This window comes from Rhinatrema bivittatum, chromosome 1 (assembly GCF_901001135.1).
Source record: "Rhinatrema bivittatum chromosome 1, aRhiBiv1.1, whole genome shotgun sequence".
Lineage (NCBI taxonomy): Eukaryota > Metazoa > Chordata > Amphibia > Gymnophiona > Rhinatrematidae > Rhinatrema > Rhinatrema bivittatum.
Window position 1 is genome coordinate 678,902,572 of NC_042615.1, and position 21,331 is coordinate 678,923,902.

Sequence of the window (21,331 nt, forward strand, 5' to 3'; positions counted from 1 at the left end):
AGCAGGCACAGGAAATATCACGCAAAGTGATATTTTATCATTTTGCATGATAATTTCATAACCATGCCTCCTAGCCTTTCTGAACACTGCAGTACATATTAGCTCTTATGTGATTTTAATGATAAACTTGGCATGGTAATACCTTTTATTTACTGCGGTTTAGTGAATGATCCCCTTAGACTGGAAGCAGAGAAATATCTACTGTACCCGACTGTAACTCACCTTAAACTCAAGTTTGGAAAGGCAAGTAATAAAATCTAAAATTAAAATCCCACCACTGATCTGCCTTGCTAGCAGCATCAAAAGTCTCTTCCTAAGAGAAGGCAGACTGAGTGAGTCTTGGGCAGCCGAAGATAACATGGGCACGAGCAGCAGGGAGCTTAGGCAGAGAGGGGGGGAGGGGGGGGGGGGTTTGAGGTAACCGATGGCAATGGCAGCAATTTGAAGTTGCTGCATTGCCATTGGGTGCCACCTAAGTAAACAAATTTCGGCGCGAAGCTAGGCATCAGCAGCAAAACAAGCGGCAGGTGACTGCTTTTGCTCCATTGGAGATCCCTGACTGCCTTTTTCGTTTTTTTTACAAATTTTTTCACATGGCGGGATGTCCTTTTTAACCCGGAGAATGAGGAGAGCTAGAGCCAAGCCAGCGTCCCCCTCCGTCGGGGAGACCTCGGCCCGATCCAAGGTGAGTGCTGGCCGTGAGGTACAGGCGTCTGGTTCGCCCTACCCCCCTCCCGGGCAGGCAGCGCTAAGTGAGCGCCGGCCCGGCGCCCTGCCAAGCGCAGCAGCTGCTGCCAGTGGCCAGCCCCTTCTCCACCTGGTCCGGAGCCCTCCGCGGGCTTCCCTTTCCCCTCCTTCCGACTCTGGCGAGAGCGGTCCAGAGCCGGCTGATTCCTCGCCTCCCCATTCCCCTGCCACCCCACTGACGAGCGTGCAAGCCGCCGAAAGCTCTTCTAATGCGCAGAGTAGGGACCCGGCGCTTCCGGAGGTCTTGGCCCCCCCTCCCAACGCCATGTATCCGTTTTTCCTCGGGAGACCCATGCTGCATGTGCCCCCACGGCCCCAGCGCTGCTCATCCCCCTTCCCAGCAGGCGGGCAGTGCAGGCCCATCCACCCTGCGGCCCCCTCAAGCAAGCCGGAAGCGCCTAAGGTCCGGCACAGTCGGGAGCGGAGTCGTGATTCTGGGGGTGGCGACATGCCCTTTTACGGAGGGCATCAGCGTTCCCGAGGTCCAGCTTTTAGGGCAGCCACAGAGCAGAGTAGGCGGGAAGGGCAAGCGGCCAGCCCGGAGGCAGGCGGAAAGGGTGAGAGATCCCAGGGCACCCTGCGTAGGAAAGGGCCCAACCCCCCCCCCCCTCCTGGCCCCCCGGGCATCCATGGGGAGATGGGAGCCCCTACAGCCGCATAGATAGCGGACATCCTGGGCCACCTGGTGGGCTCGAGATACAGTAGCTTCCAGGATGCAGAGGGGGCATCGGGGGTTGGCAACAAGTAGTGGATGATCTCCCTGGTGAGAAGGGTTTTTCCATTGGAGGAGTGGCTGAGGGATGAGACGGGAGGGGTGGCAGGGCGAGTGGTTTCCCCCAGGCAGCTTGTCAGGGCTTTGGAGTGCGCCACAGCGGTTCTACCAGGGAGCGCTAGGGGGCTGGGAATATGGGGCCATTTACGGGTGCGGATGACAGCACGGTCCCAGGGACATCCAAACAGGAGACGTGGAAAGATCGAGAGTTCCCAGCGCGGAGGGATGACTCGAGGCACAAGAGGACGGCGTTGAAGGGGCGTGCAGTGGAATGCCGGAGCAGTGGTGAGTCAGGAGTGCCGGAAAGCAGAGCAGAGCATCGGGAGCTGGAAAAGGTATGATGTAAAAAAGGGAAGCGCGCGCATGTAGAGAACATGCTAAGAAGAAGAAGAGGTCACGTGCTAGCATTACTTTGAGCTAGTCTTCCTCTTCTACGAGCTCAAGTGACCTGGGGTCAGGCCTGCGCACAGCGTTAGAAGAGGGCCCCAGGCTTTGGCTTCCTTAACTGAATTGTGGGAAGAGGTGCCCAAGCGTTTAGTTAAGCGTATTCGAAGACGTAAATTTGTAAATATTTTCAAATTGTTAGAGGGTAGAAGAGGCATATGGAAGAACAAAAAGAAGAACAAGAGGGATGGGGTTGGACCAAAAATTTTCAAGAATATAGTTAACTGGGTTCCTGGTTTCTTACGCTTGGCAAGTGTAGTCAGCCATTTTGATCCCACCCAGTATGGTGCTTTGCTGTCATACACGGACAGCATTTTAGGAGCTTTTAAGTATTACAAAGGTTGGGCTTGGCTCAACTATGACGAAAAGTTCCGGGATAAAATGGCAGGGAATAAATTTATGTCTTGGGGATCACAAGACATTCATCTGTGGCTGATGCAGATGACGAATAAGGGAGCAAGCGCTAGCAGAAGTGTAGGAGAGGGTGGGGTGTGAGCGGTAGAACAGTGGGTCATGCAGTTGAGGGAAGAAAGGGCGCTTCCTTTCAAGGTTCTGGAAGTTTTCGCAAGCTCAAGCAAGGCAGTAAAGTCACGGGGAGCGGGTCGGACCTCTGCTGGAGGATTAACAAGCTCACGTGCTTGTTTCCTGAACGTAAATCCAGGCATGCCTGTGCTACATGCGGAGGCACGCATCCGGCCACTAAGTGCCCGAAAGGACAGGGTGCAGTTTTTACCAAGGGCAGTAAGCTATGAAGATTTGTACCAAAAGGCGGAGTCACCGATCGTGCTTGCTGCTTTACAAGAGGGTTTGAGGTGTTATCCAGACTTAGCGGCTGTTTCTTTGTTGAGTGGGGAGTTTAGCTTTGGGTTTATTATTCCAAACGAGGGCCTGGGGAATGGAGGGAGGGCGAGGAATTCCAGATCAGTTTACAGAATGGCTGATATAGCGCGAGACAAGTTACAGGCAGAAATCCAATTAGGGAGGGTGGTAGGGCCATTTGCTGCTAGGCCTTTTGATAGGATGCATTTATCGCCATTGGCAGTCATCCCTAAGAAGGTATCAGGCAAGTTTAGGTTGATCCTCAATTTGTCGTACTGTTAACGACTTTATCCCGAGAAACGAGAATACAGTGAAATATGCTTCCTTTGACGAAGCGATAGCCTTAGTGTGCAAAGCCGGGCCTGGGGCTTTGTTAGCTAAGGCAGACATTGAATCCGCTTTCAGGTTATCACCAATTCATCTGTCGTGTTTCCCTCTATTGGGTTTTTATTTTGAAAGAGGTTACTTCGTCGATTGCTGTTTGCCCATGGGTTGCGCGATTTCGTGTGTGTGTTATTTGAGGCTTTTAGAACTTTCATCCAATGGGCTACGATGCGGTACAATGGTTGCGAAGATATGTTACATTACTTAGATGATTTCCTGTTTGTGGGGCCGAGTGAGTCAAGCATCTGTCAGAGTCAGTTAACTGGTTTCTTGGAAGTGGCTAAGTCTTTTGGGGTGCCCATTGCGCAAGACAAAACTGAAGGGCCTGTCACCAAGCTGACATTCCTAGGAATCAAATTGGATTCCGTGGAGATGGTGTCGCGGTTACCGTATGAGAAGGTAGTTCAGTTGAGAGACTTGGTTCGGTTGGTCCGAGGATCGGTGAAAGTGACCTTGAAGCAGATGCAATCCTTAAAATCGGCTCCCTTAACTTCGCATGTCGGGTAATACCGATGGGGCGGGTGTTCATCTGCAGACTGTCAGCCAGAACGGTGGGGGTAAAGGCAGGGCATCATTTCATTCGGGTTACACAAGCGGTAAAGGCAGAGCTGGGGGTTTGGGAGGGTTTTTAAGATTCCTTTAATGGAGTCTGCATGATGCAGGAGGCGGAGATTTCGAACGAGGACTTGGACTTGTATTCAGATGCTGCCGGGGCGACTGGTTTCGGCCTCTATTTTCAGGGGCAGTGGTGCGCGGAACAGTGGCCGGAGCAGTGGGTGTCTGAAGGGTTGACGAGGAATATAACACTCCTGGAGCTCTTGCCTATAATAGTGGCCTTGACCATTTGGGGGGAAGGGGTTGCAAAATAAAAAAGTAGTGGGGTGGTGCGATAATTTAGGGGTGATTCAAGTAGTCAACAAGCAGGCTGCAAAGTGCCCAATGGTGTCTGTGTTGCTTAGGGAGATGGTCTTTTTATGCATGAGATGGAATGTAACCAAAAGGGTGATGCACTTGCCAGGGAACTTGAACCTGATTGCTGATGCTCTCTCGTTTCAAGTGGGACGTCTTCAGGACAGAGGCTCTTCAAGCGAGTATGCAGAGAGAGAATTTCCCAGAGCACCTTTGGCAGCTCGGCAGGGTGAAACGTGGAACTTGATCCGTCAATCACTGGCACCGGCGACGTGGAGATCTTATCTGGTGGGCAGAGGAGCGGTGTCTCTTTTTTTTTGAAGACTCTGGGATGGAATGGGGGGGGGGGGTTTGCGCGCGAAGGTGACATGGTTCAGTTTATCTTGTGGGCAAAGGGGGGAGAGTTACTCGTTGGCATCGTTTCAGTGCCAATTGGCGGGTTTCACTTTTTTTTTTTCAGAAATTGGGGGGGGGGGGGGGGGGGGGGGGGTTGGGGAAATCCGACTAGCAGTTTTTTAGTTAAGAGAATATTAGAAGGATGGAGTCAAGGGTATGCTGCGCACGAGGATAAGTGGAGGCCGATACGGTACTCAGACTTATTGAAAATCGTGGAACAATTGACCGTAGTGTGTCGGTCTGGATACGAGGTCTTGCTGTTCAGAGTGGCCTTCTCTTTGGCGTTTTTTGGAGCCTTAAGGATCAGCGAATTGGTCGCCAGATCTAAGGCATGCAGAGATGGAGCTGGATTGATGGCTCAAGATGTTTGGGTTTACAAGTACCGAGTCACATTGCGTATTATGAAATCCAAGACGGACCAAAAAGGGAAAGGGTTTTGGATTTCATTGGCGCGGGCACGAGATGAGCTTGCGTGTCCGATGAGGAGCGCTCAAGCTTTTGTATGGGTAAGGCCCAAAATTGGGGGACTCTTTTTAGTTCACGAGGATGGTTTACCGTTAACCATTTTCCAATTTGCTCGTGTGTTACAATGGGTGGTGGAAGATTTAGGGTGGGAGGCGGGGAGGTACTCGCCGCATTCATTTAGGATAGGAGTGGCGACGACGGCAGCGGAGTTGGGGTGGTCGGCGCAACGGATTCAAACGCTTGGACGTTGGAAGTTGGAGGTCTTTCGGACTTATGTGCGGAAGTAACAAATCAAGGTGGGGGGGGGCAGAGGGGTTCTGCATACTTTGGCTAATGCAGCTCTTTGCTTTACAGACACAGAATGGGTGGCATCTAATCGAGAATGTGCCTGGGTCGTGGGTCATTCTTTTGTACATCGTGCACAGCAGAGGGCTGTGAAGAGGCCTTATGTCAAAAACTTGAATACCTGCAAGTGGATTGTGCGTTGGTTCGGCAAAGGGGCATGCGATTGGGCGGGGGGAGTTGCTTTCTTTCCTCCACAGGAAAATTAAAATATGGTGTGTTCCATGGCTACTTATCATTCATTTGGGGGGGAAATTACATTGGTAAGATGTCCTGCCGCGAATTGGTGGCTATTATGTGAAAAGATTTGGCAACTATTATAAATAGAATGCCGGGTATAAAGGTGGGTTGGTCCGACATACTTCGGATTTATTATTTATTTATTTGCAGTTTTTATATACCGACATTTGTTTGACACCGTAATGAGCCCTTATGGCGGAACGGTGTTAAAAAATTGAAATCGCCAAATGGTTAGTGCAACAGGGCGGTTTTTGGGTACGACACAATTGGTCATGGAAGCTATTGGGGGGGTGATGGAGTACATCTTTCAGACATTGGAATGGATTTATTTAACAATGCCCTGGAGGAAGGATTCGAGCAACAAATGTAACAGTGGATGGCCGCAGTGGGGGAACAAAGGCAAACGGGTTGTCTTTGTTTGTGGCGGAAACCCCCGAGTCCTAAGTTGTAATGTATTGTGAAAGACATTGGGGGGGGGGGGAGGGAATGCTCGTGTAGTTTGGGGCTGCTACATGGGAAGGCCTAAAGAGCAAGGGGGGGGGGGGGGCCGATGCTCAGGCCGCACGCTTACCCTCGCTGGTGCCGTGGCAGGTAAGAGATAGGGGAGTGTTGAAGTAGTCTTACCATTGGGACGCGGTGGTAAGCGAAGAGGGGCATGATGGAGGAGGCGAATTAAGTTTTGGTGTTATGTATAAGAAGTTGTGGGCTCGGGTTGTGTTTTATAATAAACTGCGGCTCTGTTTTTAAAGCTATATTGATGTTCCTGTGTTTTTCTACGGGGGGGGGGGGGGGGGGGGGGTAAAAGGGGAGCTGGCTGCTGGTCTTGTGTCCCTATGTTATTCCTTCATCTTACATTGTAAGACACATTGCCATGTGCAGAGTGATACCTCCTACCCTTGTGTACTAGAAAACCTGAGTGAACTTCCAATCTTTCCTCATTCACCTAAATATTTCCAATCTTTTTCTTACATCCCTTCCCTTTCTCCTTCCCTCTCCCAGTTTCTCATAACTATCAAGTATCTACGGAACGTCTAAAATGGATGATCTCCGATGGCCTACTGCTCCTGACCTGATCACTGGTTCAGTGTCACCTTGTTTTCTTCCTCTCCTACTCCGTGGCACCGAGCCTCTACTTCCCAAACCTCTGTGGCACATGGTAGGTGCTGCTTTAAGTGATCAACACACCTGCATGCCCTCCGAAAACTAATTATACGTCACACCACAATTCAGAGGTCCTAAAGTCATTCTCTGCATTTAATTATCATTTATTAACAAAATATTTCTTATAAATACATTCAATATGGCTGTTCTTTATGTTACCGACTCGGACCCTTACCTAAACACTCTAAAATCACACTCATGCTTTACCCTTAAATACCTTCATTCATACCATACACATCTTATTCATTCCCCATTCATTCTATACATAAAATGCTAGAAATTCCTTTGCATCTAATGCAATTACAATACTAAATACATCATTTTTTAATTCTTATTTAACACACTTGTTTATTTATTTATTTTATTTATTTAATTTTATATACCGGCAACCGTTTGCACATCGTGCCGGTTTACAGATAACTTAAAACAAGGATATATATAGGCAAAGCCTTTACAAGGAACATTGTGTAACCTAGAACATAGTAACAGATCAATAACTAAATAAATAGGGGAGGGAGGGGAGGGGGTGGTCGAGACAAAGGGGGGGGGCGGGGGGGGTGAAGACGGAAACGTGAGGAGAAAATATGTACAGGGAAACAATGAACAAGTGGTATGTACATAGGTTGTGTGCAACATTTGAAAATGCGCAAGGGCAACAGTGAAAGAGGTAAAAAGATATGTACGGTGCTAATAAGAGATAGATTATTGTGTGGATGATAAGTGAGGGGTTTGTGGTTGTCTTGAGGGGATGGGTGTAGGTCCTGTGGTAGGGGTGTTAGTACTAGTACTAGATGGAGGTTGGGTTAAGGTGTTTATAGGTGGTGAAGGTGATTGGGGGTATGCTTGGAGGAAGAGCCAGGTTTTGAGTTTCTTTTTAAAGGTGGGTGTGGAGGTTTCGGTGCGAAGGTCAAGTGGCATGGAGTTCCACAGGGAAGGGCCTGCGAGGGAAAGGGCCCTATTGGTGGTGGAGATGAGTCTTGTGGATTTTATAGATGGGGGGATAAGAGTTCCACGAAGGGAGGAGCGTGTAGGTCTTGTGGAGGTACGAGGGAGGAAGGGTGGGCTTAACCAGTTGTAGTGTTCATTAGTAATACTTTTGTGGATGAGGGTAAGGGTCTTGTATAGGATGCGTGAATGGATGGGCAGCCAATGGAGGTTGATGAGGGTGGGGGTAATGTGGTCTTTCTTCTTGACATTAGAGAGGATGCGTGCAGTAGCGTTTTGAAGGAGTTGGAGAGGTCTGAGGTGGGTGGCAGGGAGTCCAAGTAAGAGTGCGTTACAGTAATCGATTTTTGAAAAAATTAGTGACTGGAGTACTGTGCGGAAGTCATGGAAGTAGAGGAGGGGTTTGAGTTTTTTGAGGGTTTGGAGTTTGAAATAGCAACTGCTAACGATAGATTTGATATATGGTTTGAAGGTTAGTTGGTTGTCAAGTATAACACCCAAGTTTCTTGTGTCGGAGATAAAGTTAGGAGTCTGAAGCGTGGAGGGACAGGGTATGGGTGCATGTTTGGAGGAGATGAGGAGGAGTTCAGTTTTCTGAGGGTTGAGGGCTAAGTGCATGTCGGTGAGGAGTTGGTTAATGGAAGTGAGAATGGTGTCCCATCTATGTAGAGCAGTGAGTACAGTATCTGTGAAAGGAATGAGTATTTGCACATCATCTGCATAGATGAAGTGTGTAATACCAAGGTTAGAAAGGAGGTTTGTGAGGGGGAGCATGTAAATGTTGAATAGCGTGGAAGAGAGGGAGGATCCTTGGGGGACGCCACAGTCGAGATTAACAGGGGGGGATGTGAAATTATCAATGAGGACTGTGTAGGTGCGGTTTTGGAGGAAGGACTTTATCCAGGAGAGGGCAGTACCTGAGATTCCTATACTGGTGAGAGTGTTGATAAGGATGTTATGATTTACAGTATCGAAGGCGGCGGAAATATCTAGCATGGCAATGAGATAGGATTTACCGGCATCCATTCCTTTGATGATGGTGTCTGTGAGGGAAAGGAGTAGGGATTCGGTACTGAGGTGTTTACGAAAGCCATGTTGTGTAGGTGGGAGTATGTACCCCATATACTTTTAAACATATGTTACTTTTTCATATACTGCTATAAATTGATTAAGTCCTGCTGAAAATTTATCTTGTCCAACGAGAGCCTCGTTTCACCCTAACACTTAGGGCTTCTTCAGGGACCAAATTTCTTTTAAAATCTAGCATACATAGTCATATTCAATGGGTCCGTTACATGGTATTATGTCATTTCATATATCTGAAAAACAAGTTTCATCATAACTCTATCTCTCATGTAATTATATAACTGAAAATACATACATGATATATCAATCCACATAGTACCCCAATATACCATTGCAAAAATTATTTTTAAATCATACCATGGATTTTCACAATCACTCTCAATATTGCTCACTCCATTCACATGTCAGCTTGGCTGTAATCCTCAGGTCTTTCCAATATATATCTGTTTCCCCAATGGTAAGTGTGGCACTTTAATGTGTGTGTGCCTGCTTAACTGTCTTCAGGCATCTGCAGGACAACGTCAAAAATCCATGACTTCAACACAATATCCTACCTCAACTGTCTAATATGATGTATATAAAAATCCACACCTGCCCATTTTGATATCAAATAAAACCAGGACTCACTACATTTCCACTACACCAACACTGTACATACCTATCTCAACAAATAACCTTACTGAATACTGGCTGTCAGTTCCCTACTACACCCTCAACTTACAAATTGTTAAAACACATCAGTTTCCAGAGGTTGTTACCAACTTACTTAAATCAGCATGTAAGCTAACAGTTTTCTCACTAACCACTGCCTCTCATCTACTTCTTTTTCATTAATCCACCACATATTTAAGTGACCAGACACCAACAATAGAATGAGAATCACTCAAAGTAAACCACTTACCATGAAAAGTGGATAACAAAACTCAACTAAATAGGTCACAAAAGGAGTCCAGGAACAGCAGTAACCTGAGCAAAGAAAGCTGGAAAGCTATGAGCACAAATGCTCGTAGTTTGGGTAATAAAATCCCAGAGCTGCAAGCCCTAATGGTGGAGGCGGAATTGGACGTTGTTGCTGTCACGGAAACATGGTTTACAGAATATCATGACTGGGATACGGCAATACCAGGCTATAACTTGTTAAGGAAGGACAGAGAGGATAGGAAAGGGGGAGGAGTGGCTCTATATGTCAGAAACAATATCCAAGCATCTGAGCTGCAAGGAAGATGGGGCAAAGAAGAAGCACTATGGGCCGACTTAAAAAAAGATGGGGCATCCATTTTTATTGGAGTGGTTTACAGGCCTCCAAACCAAAAGGAAGAGCTGGACAGAGATCTGATTGAAGACATCCACAGGATAGCAAAGAAAGGAGAAGTGGTGATCGTTGGAGACTTTAATATGCCAGATGTAGACTGGAGAATCCCATCTGCAGAATCTAATAATAGTAGAGAAATAGTAGATGCCCTGCAAGTAGCTTTGTTCAAACAAATGGTAATGGAACCCACGAGAGAAGGAGCTATACTCGACTTAGTGCTCACTAATGGAGATAATGTCTCAGACGTCCAGGTGGGTGCCCACCTCAGCACCAGTGATCATCAAACGGTATGGTTTAATATCACAAAAAGGACATGGAAAAGAAGCACAAAAACCCAAGTTTTGATGTTCAAAAACACAGACTTTGATGAAATGGGGAAGTACCTGGAGGAAGAACTAAAAGGCTGGGAAAACGAGAGAGATGTGGATCAACAGTGGACCAATCTAAAAGGAGCAATCACCAAGGCAACTAATCTATATGTTAGAAAAGTAAAGAAAAGCAAAAGAAAAATGAAACCTATCTGGTTCTCAAAGGAGGTGGCTGACAAAATAAAGGCTAAAAGAACAGCGTTCAAGAAATATAAAAGATCCCAAAAGGAGGAACACAAAGAAGAATATCTGGTAGAACTGAGGGAGACGAAGAAATTAATCAAGATGGCAAAAAGTCAAGCGGAAGAGAGGATTGCCAAAGAGGTAAAGAGTGGTAACAAAACATTTTTCAGATACATCAGTGAAAAGAGAAAAGTTCAAAGTGGTATGGTGAAATTGAAAGGTGGAAAGGATCAATGTGTGGAGAGAGACGAAGAAATGGCAGAAATATTAAATGAATACTTCAGTTCTGTGTTCACTAAAGAGGACCCTGGAGAAGGACCGACCCTAGTTAACAAGAAACTGGAGGGGAATGGAGTAGATATAACTCCATTTACAGTAGAAAATGTATGGGAAGAGCTGGTGAAACTGAAAGTGGACAAAGCCATGGGGCCTGATGAAGTTCATCCCAGAATACTGAGGGAGCTCAGAGATGTGCTGGCAGGTCCGCTGTGTGACCTATTCAATAGATCCCTAGAAACGGGAGTGGTGCCGAATGATTGGAGGAGAGCGGTGGTGGTCCCGCTTCACAAGAGGGGGAACAGAGAAGAGGCTGGTAACTACAGACCGGTTAGCCTCACTTCGGTGGTGGGAAAAGTAATGGAGTCACTGTTGAAAGAGAGAATAGTGAACTATCTACAGTTGGGAGAATTGCTGGACCAGAGGCAGCATGGATTCACCATTGGAAGATCCTGTCAGACAAATCTGATTGACTTTTTTGACTGGGTAACCAAGGAATTGGATCGAGGAAGAGCACTCGATGTCATCTACTTGGATTTCAGCAAAGCTTTTGACACTGTCCCGCACAGGAGACTGGTGAATAAAATGAGAAGCTTAGGAGTGAGTGCCGAGGTGGTGGCCTGGATTGCAAACTGGTTGACGGACAGAAGACAATGTGTGATGGTAAATGGAACTCTCTCTGAAGAGAGAGCGGTTTTAAGCGGTGTACCGCAGGGATCGGTGTTGGGACCGGTCCTTTTCAATATCTTTGTGAGCGACATTGCGGAAGGGATAGAAGGTAAGGTATGTCTTTTTGCGGATGACACTAAGATCTGCAACAGAGTGGACACGCCGGAAGGAGTGGAGAGAATGAGACGGGATTTAAGGAAGATGGAAGAGTGGTCGAAGACATGGCAGCTGACATTCAATGCCAAGAAGTGCAAAGTCATGCATATGGGGAGTGGAAATCCGAATGAACTGTATTCGATGGGGGGAGAAAGGCTGATGTGCACGGAGCAGGAGAGAGACCTTGGGGTGATGGTGTCTAATGATCTGAAGTCGGCGAAACAATGTGACAAGGCGATAGCTAAAGCCAGAAGAATGCTGGGCTGCATAGAGAGAGGAATATCGAGTAAGAAAAGGGAAGTGATTATCCCCTTGTACAGGTCCTTGGTGAGACCTCACCTGGAGTATTGTGTTCAGTTCTGGAGACCGTATCTCCGAAGAGACAGAGACAAGATGGAGGCGGTCCAGAGAAGGGTGACCAAAAAGGTGGAAGGTCTTCATCAAATGACTTATGAGGAGAGATTGAAGAATCTAAATATGTACACCCTGGAGGAAAGGAGGAGCAGAGGTGATATGATACAGACTTTCAGATACTTGAAAGGTTTTAATGATCCAAAGACAACGACAAACCTTTTCCATAGGAAAAAAATCAGCAGAACCAGGGGTCACGATTTGAAGCTCCAGGGAGGAAGATTCAGAACCAATGTCAGGAAGTATTTCTTCACAGAGAGGGTGGTGGATGCCTGGAATGCCCTTCCGAAGGAAGTGGTGAAGACCAGAACTGTGAAGGACTTCAAAGGAGCGTGGGATAAACACTGTGGATCCATAAAATCAAGAGGCCGTCAATAAAGAGTGGGTGGCTAGCCAGAATGACGGCTACTGCCTGGAGTGATACTTCACTTTCAATGCATATCCAGCATAGCTCTCTGCTTCAACGGCAGGGGAGAAGAAAAACTGATACTTCACGCATATCCAGCATAGCTCTCTGCTTCAACGGCAGGGGAGAAGAAAAACTGATACTTCACGCATATCCAGCATAGCTCCCTGCTTCAACGGCAGGGGAGAAGAAAAACTGATACTTCACGCATATCCAGCATAGCTCTCTGCTTCAACGGCAGGGGAGAAGAAAAACTGATACTTCACGCATATCCAGCATAGCTCTCTGCTTCAACAGCAGGGGAGAAGAAAAAAGGATTCGCACTCACAAAGCGGGGAGTAGCTGGCTTGTTACGGCGGTTACTACCCCAAACCAAATAAGCCTGATACTTCACTTTCAATGCATATCCTGCTTCAACGGCAGGGGAGAAGAAAAACTGATACTTCACGCATATCCAGCATAGCTCTCTGCTTCAACGGCAGGGGAGAAGAAAAACTAATACTTCACGCATATCCAGCATAGCTCTCTGCTTCAACGGCAGGGGAGAAGAAAAACTGTTACTTCACGCATATCCAGCATAGCTCTCTGCTTCAACGGCAGGGGAGAAGAAAAACTGATACTACACGCATATCCAGCATAGCTCCCTGCTTCAACAGCAGGGGAGAAGAAAAACAACCAATAAGGGCTGAATAAAACAGTCTGGGTAAAACAAATAAGCATGGGTGTAGCTTGCTTATTGCGGCGGTTACTTCCCCTACTACCCATAACTAATCAAGCTTGATATTTCACTTGGTTGCAGCTCCATCACTGCTCTCTACATTAATGGTGGGGGTGGAAGGGAAATAGAACCAAAGAGCTAAGAGAAACAGATAAGTATGAGAAAAAAATGTGAAGCTTGCTGGGCAGACTGGATGGGCCGTTTGGTCTTCTTCTGCCGTCATTTCTATGTTTCTATGTCATACACTCTAACTTCATCACAAAATCTTTCACAGCCGTGATAGTTTTCCCCTGTTCAAACTTTCCCAGCATCTCTCTGAGGCACAGCCCCCACGTTTGCATTCCACAAGCACAACCTCCGCATTTTTAACTTTGTTTCAAGCCAATCAGCTGAGCTAATTACCTGCTGAGGGCACCATCGGGACACTGAATTCTCAACAAGCTTTATGTATAAATACAATAAGTTGAACTTATTGCCTGCTGCCAACAACATCCGGGACACTGCTTTCTCAACAAGCTTTATACACAACAGTGCTCAATTCAATATATCAATGAGCTGGAACATGTTAACCCTTCCTCTCCAACTCTGACTCCACCTGCCTAGCAATTCCCAAACTCATACCAAAAATTTCCACTGTAACTGAACAACACCTGCCATCTTCCTTCTAACCCAGAAATGAAAACATATGTATTGTTAACCAACATAGAATGCATCCCAGTCTACTGAATCATTTAATCCCAGAGGGGTTATGGTGTTCCAGTTATAAATGTATCTTTGTTCCACTCTCCTTAATATTTTGTTTTCTTGGCCATGTTGTCTGATCTCACACTGCTGAATAATAAAAGAACTTTAATTGGCTAATGCTGTGATTCATCTCCTGCAAGTGAGATACTAAGGGAGCTCCAATTTTCCCTATTTTTAACCTGCTCTTGTGCTCAATAATTCTTAATGTGATTTCTCTTTTAGTGTGGCCAATATATATTAAGCCACACGGGCAGACAATTGCATATATCACCATGTTTGTTCTGCATGTATATCTATCTACCCCTGATGACAAAGGGATGTTTATCCGAACATGTCGTGAATGTTTTGATAGCTAACGCATTTTCACAAACAGTACACTCACCACAAGAGTACTGCCCCCAAGCTCCCTCCTCTCTATTAGTTTTTCTAGCAGTTAACATTTAAGTGAAGCAGGCATTGATCCCTCCCTACTCCTGCTGTTACAGTGGTACAGGGAAACCTTGCCCTGCTCTATGGGCACAGGGTCACCTCCTCCTCCTGCTGCTGCTTTTGGTGTGGTAGTGCTGCACCTTTTACAGACAGCTTCCAGCTCCTCCTCAAAAGCAGGCAGTTGGGGTTTCTTCCAGGCCGGGAGTTAGGATCATCTCAAGAAAAGGATCTCCACAGATCCTAAGACACATTGCTGACCAATTCATCAAAAGTTATCTAAGAAATACAAAAGACATTTTCAGTCTTACCGCTCTGCGCCAAAGACACCTTCTTTTACCCTGTGACCGTTTTGGAACGATATTGTCATACACACATTACGTAACAATGCTGGATTCACAACAGTCTGCGTAGTTACCAAACTACACCCAGGCTGAAAACGTTTGTAAGAACAAACCTTGTGGTGAAGTACTGAAATAAAAAAAAATAAAATTACCTGATCCATGCCGTAGTCGTTAGGTCACAGAATCAATGGTTAAACCTCATTAGCCTTCGGAATCTTGGAAAAGAAAAGGATGTCTGACCTCCAAATTGGTCTTGGAAAATACAGGAAAGCATGAAAAAATGTTTATTCTACTTACTTGCTTTTTTTTTTTTAAGATGTGATCCCTTTAAGAATTAAGGCGCCGGCTCCGACGTTTATTTTGGTCACGACTCGTGTCAAGCAGCAGTTCCGGAACAGAACAACGGCAAGGAAATGGTGTTGCACGATTCGTGGTCCGGAGGGAAATACGGACTGGACGGTGCTGCAGAGAAAAGTGTCCCCAATCTTGCCAACGGGCAACTTTTTTTTCTCAGTTATGCGGCAACATGTTTTTCTCTGTGGGTTGGGCTAGGCAAATGTGCTGCTGAGTGCTAGCAATCCTCTTTATTGATAGCACCTTCTTTTATTTGTAGCAGATAGCTGGATAGGTTTGCCAGCAGTCGCGATGTGATTTATCAGCGTTAATAGTAGAGCGGCAGTAGGCGACTCTTGCTGCATCTTGTACAGCTCGGAAGGGAAGAGGCATGTGCCATGCGGTCACAGAGGGAGAGCTCTTATACCACGGTACTCATAAAACAAAGAGCTGGCATCATTAACATTTTCTAGCAAGCAGCACCACTAAACATAACTACAGTGAGGAAGTTCTACACAGAGAAAATATGGTAGAAATAAAACCATCAAGTCAAAATCTGAATAGCAGTCTCCTTCCCATCCTGAATACAGCCATCATTAAGCATTGGTATGGTGATTTCTCGTTCTTATTTTTCCCAAAAATATGGATCTCAAAAATTGAGCATTAAATGTTAAGATTTTTGGGTCATAATTTTACAAAAACCTTCCCAAAACCCCACGAACTGTGAGATGGGACCATGCACTCTCCAGAAGAGAGAGCATGATGGGTGTTAGCTGTTAGGCCACAAGAGACTTATCTCAAAGCTCACAATTTTACTTGCCTACAAAAACCTGAGATTTGTTTTTGTACTTCTTATAATCTGTAATTTTACATTACTATTATTTTTTCCTTTATTTCCTTTATCTTTTATTTTAATCATTATATATATATTACTTTGGCAACACATGTAAAATTGTAATGCCAATAAAATTATCTGAATCTGCACCCTGCCTGATTGGTGCTGCTTGTAAGAAAACAGAGAAGCCTGGCTGCACAGCCCAACCTGTTTGCCCACACTCCCAAACTTACTGAAGTTGTCATTGCCACCATTGAACTTTTCCGCTACCTTGGTCCTGGACCTGAAGCTGCTAACCTTGCCTTTGCATCCTGCTGATGCCTTGTAACCCGATTGCTCCTTGGGAACCATTGTACCTGAAGACTGGAGGATAGCTAATGTAACCCGTTACGACTGTTGCTGTCCGACATCTCCACTCTGCCCTCCTTACCTCTCTGGCGACTCCTGCGGTTGATGGATGTTTGGCTGCCGCGGCATCTGCCTGCCGTCCTCTCCGGCGTCCGCAGACCGGCTTGGGTGCTGCCTCCCGCCATACTGTTCAGCTGCTTTAGGGTGCTTGCCGCATGGCCCTGCTTCAAGTACCTTCAGTGGCGCGTACCTCAGGGGCGTCTCCCTCTGATGACGTCATGCATCCAGGATACAAAAGGCCTACGCGATTGCTAACTAATCGAGTTAGCAAAGGTTTCCGAACGGATGGGATTCGCTCTCCGTACCTTGCAACTCTGCCTCCTTCGGACCTACTCTATTTGGGGTACCCACTCCTCGGGTGCCTCTCTCTCTTTCTTATCTTTCAGGTCGCAGTCTGGAACCGGTACTCGCTCCTCGAGGGTCTGCCTTTACTCCAGCTCCTGTGCTCCAAACTGAGAGACCTCTGCATGAGTACATTACCAACAAGGCTCTATTCCTGAACTCTGCATATCCTGCTACTACTCACAATCTCAGTTCTCTCTATTACAGCACAGCCATTGTGGGATCGCTGTTCCAGAGCCTGAGGGACTACAAGCCCAACCGGGCTACTTTCCAGCTCACTACTGCCACCTCTGGTGGTTCACCAATCCTGTATAATAAAAGAACTAGTGTATGTGTGTCTCCTACGTTGAGCCTGACCTGTGGCCCCTCACAGGACTTTCCCCCGTGGGCGTGGTCATCTGCCACAGGTCCAGGGATCCACCCAAAACCCTTACAAATAATAACAACCCCAATATTTAAAAAAGGCTCCAGGGGCAATCCGGGAAACTACAGACCGGTTAGCCTGACTTCAGTGCCAGGAAAAATAGTGGAAAGTGTTCTAAATATCAAAATCACAGAACATATAGAAAGACATGGTTTAATGGAACAGAGTCAGCATGGCTTTACCCAAGGCAAGTCTTGCTCACAAATCTATTAACTCCTTCAAAAAAGTGAAGCAAACGCGGATAAAGTTCATTTGGTAGATGTAGTATTCTTGGATTTTCAGAAAGCGTTTGACAAAGTTCCTCATGAGAGGCTTCTAGGAAAAGTAAAAAGTCATGGGATAGGTGGCGATGTCCTTTGGTGGATTACAAACTGGTTAAAAGACAGGAAACAGAGAGTAGGATTAAATGGACAATTTTCTCAGTGGAAGGGAGTGGGCAGTGGAGTGCCTCAGGGATCTGTATTGGGACCCTTACTTTTCAATGTATTTATAAATGATCTGGAAAGAAATACGACGAGGAGGTCTGGCAGCTGAAAGGTCCCTTCCAGCTTCTGGCACTTTCTTTCTCTACCTCAGCAATGATTAAGCCACCTTGACTTGAACCATGCCAGATATCTAGATTGCTTGCTCTCCAAATGAATGATCACCCTCCCTTTTCGGTGGGTGTCCTGAATACAGGGGTACACTGTTGTCCTGGGGCCACAAGCTCCCTTCTCTTACTCTCTTTCCTGTTTCTCTCACTCTGCAGGCCTTGGGTGCTAGGCTTGTTTCCATCAAGGAGAAGGATTCAACCTCCAGGGCTCAAAGCACACAGAGGTGGCACACTTACAGTCTCTCAGTCTCCTCCCTCTGTCAGATGTACTCACAATTATGGCTCCTTGCTTTAGGGTCTCCTCTGGTTTTTACAAACAACACTGGAAACACTTGTGGGATATTTCAACAAAAATTTATTGCAACCAAAAATATCTTCAAACCAATTAACAATACAATTTTTCAATTGATCTTCTCATCCAAAATTCCAAATGCACTGCTTGTCTCGGATCTGCACAGGTGAGTTAATATCCCGTCAGATCGCAGGCACTAGGAAACAAACCTAGCACTCCTGAGTGATAGAGAATGGGCTTCTACTGGGGATGGGCATCGCCTATCTCTGTCTCTGATGTTACTTTGGACTTCTGGGTTAAAACATCCCAAAATACAAAAATCAAAATCTTCTCTCCTTCTCACGGGCAGGAACTGGGGCAAAAATTCCTCCCAACAAAACTCTTCTTAAAAACTGTAACTCACTTCTCCACTGGCAAGCTACTGCTGTCCCTCCTTTGTATGGCAGAAAGGGAATCGCAGTTCTTTGTCGGGACATCCTCCCGAGGCAGAACCAGGCTCCTTACAAAAATCCAAATCTCTTCCAAGAAAACAGACTCTTATCAAAACTCTCTTCCACTCCCAGAGATACTCTCTGCCAGACTGTTGGGTACAAAGACAGGAATTTGTGTCTTCCCCTGGGGGCCCAAACTCTGGAGAATCACTTCAGCAACTCTCCTTACTCTCCAACATTTGAACAAAAACTGCTACACTGCTCTTCATGCTCTGCCTGCTTTTATGCAGGCTGGCTGACTAATCCAGGCCTCCTCACAGGAGATACCTGCAAGGGATGGTCAGCCAACGCCTATCTCCTCCCTAATCTTAGCCCAGAGCTTAAGCTAGGGACAAAATGACTGGAAAGGATTTAGAGCAGGGGTCAGGAACCTTTTTGGCTGAGAGAGCCATAAACGCCACATATTTTAAAATGTAATTCCATGAGAGCCATACAATATGTTTAAAACTAAATACAAGTAAATGTGTGCATTTTATGTAAGATCACACTTTTAAAGTACAATAAGTCTCTGAAAATATTACACCAGGCCTTAAGACACCAATACATCTCCTATTAGGAAAACGGACCAAGTCAGGCTGCTATAGAGTCCTACACAGAAACAACACGCCAGCAGAAAACCTCACCTGAATCACGTGCTGTCCCTCACCTAACCTAGAATAAAGAGACCAAAACGCATAACAAGAAGCATGCAGAAAAAACTGAATTGGAAACTGCAACAAGCCAGAGTCTCTGTATGCAGTGTAACAAAGGAAAAAAGAAACAACACCCATCCTTATAAAACAAATCAAGAAATATAAAATCATCAGCAGTAAAACTGTACTAACAAAAAGAACATATTTCGAAACAGCTGATGAGTGGAATATCCAATAATTAAAAACTCATATAAAACATTTCCAGATACCAACAAAATATTTAAAAATAGCAGACACAAAGACCCAGTAATGAAAAATAATAAGGATACAAAAATTTTTTTGCTCTGCATACCTGGGAACATTTGATATCCAGGTGTCCTGAGATTGTTCTGAATTAGCAGGAGGTGGGGTGGTTTGCTTGGAACTTTCTCCTCTCTCAGTCACATACCAGCGCTCTCTCTCACACTGGCTCTCAATGACACACCTATACACACATGCTCTCAGTACTCACATATACACATGCTTTTTCTCTCACTTATATAGGCTCTTAATTACACATTTACACACATGCTGTCTATCTTTTCACGCTTACACACACACACAGGCTTTCAATCACATAAATACATGCTGTCTTTTTCTCTCACACACAGACTCTCATTCACATGCTTACAAACATGTCCTCTCTTTCTCTCATTTACACACAGGCTGTCAATCACATACTCACATGCTCCGTCACCTAAACCAGCTGTCAATCAGACACAGACACACATGATCTCTCACTTATACACACAGGCTCTTAATCATACATACACATGATTTCTCTCACACACAAAGGATCTCAATCATACACACATACTCTTTCACACAAACTTACACATACAGGTTCCCAATGGTAAACTTACATTCATGCTCTCTCTCTCTCTCACAGGCAGGCTCTCAATCACAGACATACTCTCTTTCACATATACAGGCTCTCAATCACAGACATACTCTCACATATACAGGCTCTCAATCACAGACATACTCTCTTTCACATACACAGGCTCTCAATCATTCACATACATGCAATCTCTCACTCACACACACAGGATCTCAAACACACATGCTTGCTCTCTTGAATGAGACGCTTGTGAGGCATATCCAAATCAGTCTGCTTTTGTCAGAGAACCTGCCCCGCCTTGACACTTCTGTGGAAGTGTGCTGCTATGTTCCTGCACTTCTGTATTAACCTATGCAGGTATTCATTCTCCTTGTCATTGGACTCCAAGCCCAGAGCTGACTTCACTACCAGGTGCAGAGTGTGTGCAAAACATCGGATGTTCTTAAACCGCCCATCGCTTATTGCCTTAACCATCTTTGCACCATTGTCTGTGACAAAGAACCCTGCCTGCATTTTCCTGTCTCGCTGGTGTAGTTGCCAGCCCTCCAGCATCTTTCTGATGCATGCTAGAATATTGTCTGCGGTATGGGCCTGGTCCGTCAGGTGGGTGTGCAGTAAAGCCCATCTCCACCCTGATACTTCTTCAGTAATAGAGCTGCTGGCTGCCCCTGCCTCTGCCATGTCCCACCAGTGTGCTGTCAGAGAGAGGTAAGAGTGTGCAGCATTCATGGCGGTCCAGATATCGCAGGTGAAATGCACTCTTCCGTCTGCCTTAGCTAGCAGTGCTTGCAAGCGACTGCGACACAGCTTGTACAGGCTGGGGATGACCTTTCTACTAAATGTGGTTCTGCACGGGATTTTGTAATTTGGTAGTACGACCTTCAAAAAACGCTTGAAACCCACATTCTGCACTAGCTGCATGGGCTGGTCATCAAGGGCAATCATTTCCCCAATGCTCCTGGTTACAACTTTTGAGGCTGCCTGCTTCCTACCCCGGGATAGAGTTACCGCACTCCACCCCATTTCCTCCATGGTGGTTTGTCGCTTCTGCCACATGTCAGGGGGTTGCTGGCATGCCGCCTGACTGCTAGAAGGGTATGAGGGCGTGGGCAGACTCTGCTGCTTTCCTACCATTGCACACTGGTTGGAAGGGGTTCCCCGACTAGAACTACCACCATCCCCAGATGGCAGTAATCTTGTTGGGTGTTGCCTCTTCATATGATGGTTCATGCCAAAATTAGGTAGATGTCCCATTTGCTTGCTTCTGCTAATATCCCTGGCACAGTAATTACACCTAGCATAATGCGGGTCTTCTGTCACTTTAAAGTGTTTCCAGATCGGAGATGTCTTTCGTGATCCTCCCCTCTCTAACACCTTGG

At 46.1% G+C, this 21,331-nt stretch overlaps 1 protein-coding gene across 9 annotated transcripts in view; it reads right to left on the reverse strand.

The window, feature by feature from the left end:
- Positions 1–15,282, reverse strand: part of ZCCHC9 (zinc finger CCHC-type containing 9) — a 66,556-nt gene extending 51,274 nt beyond the window's left edge. Inside the window, exons 1-2 of one of the 9 annotated variants that reach the window (XM_029574105.1) lie at positions 15,021–15,281; positions 14,876–14,938 (exon numbers count right to left, since the gene is read on the reverse strand). The gene's annotated coding sequence lies outside the window, so the exon portion shown is untranslated. The other 8 variants (XM_029574095.1, XM_029574116.1, XM_029574078.1 and 5 more) reach the window with 8 other exon arrangements.
- Positions 15,283–21,331: the final 6,049 nt, after the last annotated feature.